This window comes from Carlito syrichta, unplaced genomic scaffold, assembly GCF_000164805.1.
Source record: "Carlito syrichta isolate Samal-C Ts95f unplaced genomic scaffold, Tarsius_syrichta-2.0.1 Scaffold307274, whole genome shotgun sequence".
NCBI lineage: Eukaryota > Metazoa > Chordata > Mammalia > Primates > Tarsiidae > Carlito > Carlito syrichta.
Genome location: NW_007251370.1, coordinates 103,426 through 108,736, shown reverse-complemented (window position 1 = coordinate 108,736; position 5,311 = coordinate 103,426). Strand labels below are relative to the sequence as shown.

At 43.1% G+C, this 5,311-nt stretch overlaps 1 protein-coding gene and 1 pseudogene across 3 annotated transcripts in view; both read left to right on the top strand.

The window, feature by feature from the left end:
- Positions 1-5,311, top strand: part of FBXO42 (F-box protein 42) — a 100,719-nt gene that overhangs the window by 15,836 nt on the left and 79,572 nt on the right. The window lies entirely within an intron of this gene.
- Positions 1,152-1,682, top strand: LOC103266664 (annotated as a pseudogene). The gene has a single exon (XR_002482323.1). The product of XR_002482323.1 is annotated as a 40S ribosomal protein S20 pseudogene (transcript).

The following is a 5,311-nucleotide window of genomic DNA, read 5'->3' as shown; positions in this document are numbered from 1 at the left end:
GTCTCGAACCCGCGGGCTCAGGCAATCCACTCACTTCAGCCTCCCAAAGGCGCGGGATTACAGGCTGAGCCACCGAGCCCGGCAGCTAGGTGATTTTTATGACCAAATGAGTTTATGAAGCAGAGATTTACTTCACGTGTATGCTACTGTTCTTTAGGTTTCCTGGGAATAAGGAATAGTCAAAACATTAGCTACTTTTCATACATTTATAATCTGGTTATGGAAAAAGGTCACATAAAAACATAACTATAATGGTATGAAATAGTGTAACATTGTCAAAAAATAATGATATAGGTAGACTTTTGGAAATGATTAATGTGGAATAGTGTAGTTAGGAAGTGACTCATGATTGAAGGAGGTACTCGCCTCTGTTCTTGAGAGTTGGTAGGAAGGCATTCCTTTGTTCTGAGGACTACCAGAAAAAAGACACGTGGAAGTGAACTTTTCCATTCCGATACAATGTCTTGTTAAAACATGTTTTTTGCAGAATATTCTTGTGTATCAGTGGGGAAGTGGCTATATGTGTAAACTAAGAGATTTGGTGGTAACATTGTTGGACTGTGGCTACTTTGAATTCTTCCTGAAACACCTCTTTCACCAGGCTACTCTTCTGCTCATCTTTAGTGAATTCCTAGAGACTACAGAATAAGCTCCAGACTGAGGGGGCAAGAGACTAGCATCAGAGAAGTTAGAAAGATGCTTCTGTGGTTCATGCATGGGTGACAGTGACAACGACCAGCATCATAGCAGGGGATAACAAGAAAGAAGAGGACGTTTCGAAGAAAGCGCTGGTGGAGGCAGATGAAAGTCTGCGTGTTGATACCATGTATGGAATCTGTTGTTTTTCTTTTGAGGGTTGCTTGAGCTAAATTTTAATGGCTGATTTCTATTAGCTTTTTTTTTTTGAGTTGGAGTCTCACTGCCACCCAGCCTGGGCAACTTGGTGACACCTCGTTTCTACAATAAACCAAAAAATAAGCTGGGCATGGTAGCGCACGCTGTAGTTCCAGCTACTTGGAAGGCTGAGGCGGAAGGCTTGCCTGAGCCCAGCAGCGTGCCATTGCACTCCAGTCTGAGCAACAGAGTTAGACTCCAACTCAAACAAAAAGAGAGAGAGAGAGAACAGCTCATCTGACTGACATCTTTGAGGTTAAAGACTGATATGTGCCTTTTGAAGATGACGTGGATGTGGGTGCTGCGAGTCTGTGGTCCTCCCGCTCCCGCTCCTGACTCACCGCTGTTCGCTCTCGCTGAGGAACGAGTCGGTCAGGAAGCCGTGCTGCAGCCATGGCTTTTAAAGACACCGGCAAGACGCCCGTGGAGGTGGCAGTCCACTGGATTAGGATCACCCTCACCAGCCACAATGGGAAATCTCTGGAGAAAGTATGCACTGACCTGATCAGAGGCACGAAGGAAAAGAATCTCAAGGTGAAGGGACCTGTTCGCATGCCAACCAAGACTTTGAGAATCACTACCAGGAAAACTCGTTGTGGTGAAGGTTCCAGGACATGGGATTGCTTCCAGATGAGAATCCACAAGCTACTCATCGACTTGCACAGTCCTTCTGAGATTGTCAAGCAGATTACTTACACCAGTATTGAGTCGGGAGTTGAGGTTGAAGTCACCATTGCTGATGCTTAAGTCAAGTATTTTAATAAATTGATTACACTTGTTAAAAAAAAGACTGATCATTTGGCATATCTGGCAAAAGGCACAGATTCAATTAAATATTTGTTCAAAGGGATGGATGGATGGCTCCATAACTCATCTCTAGGCTTGATTTTCCTGAGCTCCATTTCCCCATTTTCATATTTTCAGTTGCCTTCTGGACACCTGACACCAGAAATGCATATTGAACATTTTCCCAGCCAATGCTTCTACTTTCCTGAACAAAACCTAGGAGCTACCCTTTTAGTGTGTGTGTGACACGGTCTCAATTTGTCACCTCGGATAGAGTATAGTTGCACAATCATGACTCTCTGCAGTCTCAAACTCCTGGGCTCAAACGATCTTCCCATCTCAGCCTCCTAAATAGCTAGGACTACAGGTGTCTGTCACCACACCTGGCTAAATTATTTAACTTGTTTTTTTGGAGATGGAGTCTTGCTATGTCATCCAGGCAGCTCTTGAACTCCTGGCCTTAAGCAATCCCCCCGTGTTGGCCTCCCAAAGCCCTGGGATTCCAGGCATGAGCCACCGTGCTGGGACACTAGGAGTCATCTTTTGTTTTTCATTTTCACTTTTCTCCCACATCTAATCAGTTGTCCAGTTTCTCTCACATCCACTGTCATTCCAATTCCCTCTACTGCTGTTTTATTTTTATTTTTATTTTTTTTTTGAGTTGGAGTCTCACTCTGTCACCCAGACTGGAGTGCAATGGCTGCTCCCAGCCACCGCAGCCTCGACCTGCTGGGCATCGGCAGTCCTTCCGCCTCAGCCTTCCAAGTAGCTGGAACTACTACCACGCCCAGGTAATTTTTTGATTTATTGTAGAGATGAGGTCTCGCCAAGTTGCCCAGGCGGGTCTCGAACCCGCGGACTAATGCAGTTCACTCACCTCAGCCTCCCAAAGCCACCGAACCTGGCTACTGCTGTTTTATATCAGGGCCATACCACCTCTTAACTGCTGCAATAGAAAGAACTGGCTGGTTACCCACCTCCTCATTCCTTACATCTTCAAGCTATTTTTTATTCTGCTGTAGGGTTAATCTTCATGACACAAATCTGGGTCAAAAACTTTGATCAATTATTCAATGCGTATTCTTTAAAATTCAAGGTCTTGGAGGGATGTGGTGGCTCACACACTTTGAGAGGCCATGTTGGGAGGATTGCTTGAGCACAGGAGTTCGAGACCAACCTGGGTGACATAGCATACTATTTCTAATTAAAAAAAATTAAAAAGTTGGCTGAGCGCAGTGGCTCATGCCTATAATCCCAGCACTTTGGGAAGCTGAGGTGAGAGGACTGCCTGAGCCCACTGATTCAAGACCAGCCTAGGCAACTTGGTGAGACCTCTTCTCTACAATAAGTCAAAAAATTAGCTGGGTGTGGTGTCATGTGCCTGTAATTCTAGCTGCTTTGAAGGCTGAGGCAAAAGGATCACCTGAGTCTAACAGGTCAAGGCTGCAGTGGCCATGAGTATGCCACTGCACTCCAGCCTGGGTGACAGAGTGTGACTTCAACTCAAAAAAAAAAAATTAAATTTAAAAAAACTTTGAAATTTAAAAATAAAATAAAATTCAAGTTCTTTGGCATAGAGTTTTTAGGGCTTTTTTGAGTTATTTTAGTTAAAATACAAACCTTACCATTGTAACCATTAAGTGTACATTCAGTAGCATTAAGTGTATTCTCACTGTACAACTATCAACATGATCTATCTCCAAAACGTTTTCATAATTCCAGACTGAGACTCCATATCCATTAAACATTAATTCCCCATTCCTTCTTCCCCCAGTCCTTGGAAACCACCTTTCTACTTTCTGTCTCTATAAATATGACCACTCCTGGAACCTCATATAAGTGAAATCAAACGATATTTGTCTTTTTATGTCTGGCTTATTTCATATAGCATACCATTTTTCAGGTTCATCCATATTGTTCTATGTATCAGAATGTCCTTACTTTTTAAGGCTGAATGATATTCCATTGTATGTAAAAACCACATTTTATTTATCTATTCATTGACATTTGGGTTGTTTCTACCTTTAGTAATTGTGAATATGTTACTATGAACACTGATGTAGAAATATGCGTTCCTGCTTTCAGTTCTTCTGAGTATCTACTCAGCAGTGAAATTGCTAGATCATATGGTAATTCTGGCTTAATTTTTTGAGGAAATGTTTTCCACAGCTAGAGTTTTAAAGTCCACACAATCTGGGTTTACTCTCAACTTTTGTGTGTCTCTCCCCACTCCAGTCTAGTCTTCTCTTGTTCAGCCAAATTGAATCTCAGTCAAGACTCTTTCTTCCCACCTGTATGACACTCTGCTCTCTGATACAATTTCATGTGCACGTCAGATGATCTGAGGCTGACTCAAGCACCACTTCCTCAAGAAAACCTTCCCAGATTCCTACTATTAGAAAAAAATTTTTTTTTCTGAATTCCTTGTGTGTTTCCTTCTAACTTTCTACCATATGTGATAATCGGGTATACATCTTCCTAAACAAGTATGGGCTAAATACATATTTGAGTCATGTATGTATTGCTCAGAGAAACTAACATGCACAATGGATGAGTAAAATGAATGACAAAGAAAAATTCAAAATTTCCCATCAGGATTGAGAACTGACAAGGAATATTAAGCCATAACTGCTAAAAGGTCAACAGCATCAAAAGAAGTTATCTGTCAATATGTAAATGTTTGTGCCAGCCTGGTTTGGTGGCTCACACCTGCATTTCCAGTACTTTGGGAGGCCAAGGTGAGGTAATTGCTTGAGCCCAGGAGTTCAAGAAGACCAGCCTGGACAACATAGCCAGACCTCGCCTTGACAAAAAAATTTTAAAGAAATTAGTCAGGTGTGGTGGCATGCACCTGTGGTCTCAGCTATTAGGGAAACTGAGGCAGAAGGATTATCCGAGCCCAGGAAGTCAAGGCTTCAGTGAGACTAGATGATAAAAAGAAATCCACAGGTATTCACAGGTATTCAGCATACGTGCCAGGTGCTTCATCTCATTTAATCCTTACCTCAACTCTTTGAGAGACCTATCAGTCCTAGTTTACAAATAAAGATAATGGGACTCTGATAAATAACACAGGTTTTTTTTTGGTTTTGTTTTGAGCTGGGGTCTCCCTGTTGCCCAGGCTGGAGTGTAGTGGCATGATCATGGCTTGCTACAGTCTCAACCTCCTGATCTCAGGGAATCCTTCCACCTCAGCCTCTTGGGTAGCCAGGCTATAGGTGTGTGCTACCATGCGTAGCTAATTTTTTAATTTTTGTGTAGAGACAATGTCTTATTATGTTGTTTAGTCTGCTCTCAAACTCTTGGGCTCAAGCAATTCTCTCACGTACCTTGGCCTCCCAAAGTACTAAGATTACAGATGTGAGCTACCATACCCAGCCGAATTACACTGTTTTATAAAAAAGAAGAGGCAGCCAGGCTTGGTGACTCAGCCTATAATACCAGCACTTTGGGAGGCCGAGGCAAGTGGATTGCTTGAACCCACGGGTTGGAGACCCACTTGGGCAACTTGGTGAGACCTCGTCTCTACAATAAATAAAAAAACTGGGCTCGGTGGCTCAGCCTGTAATCCCGCGCCTTTGGGAGACTGAGGTGAGTGGATTGCCTGAGCCCGCGGGTTCGAGACCCGCCT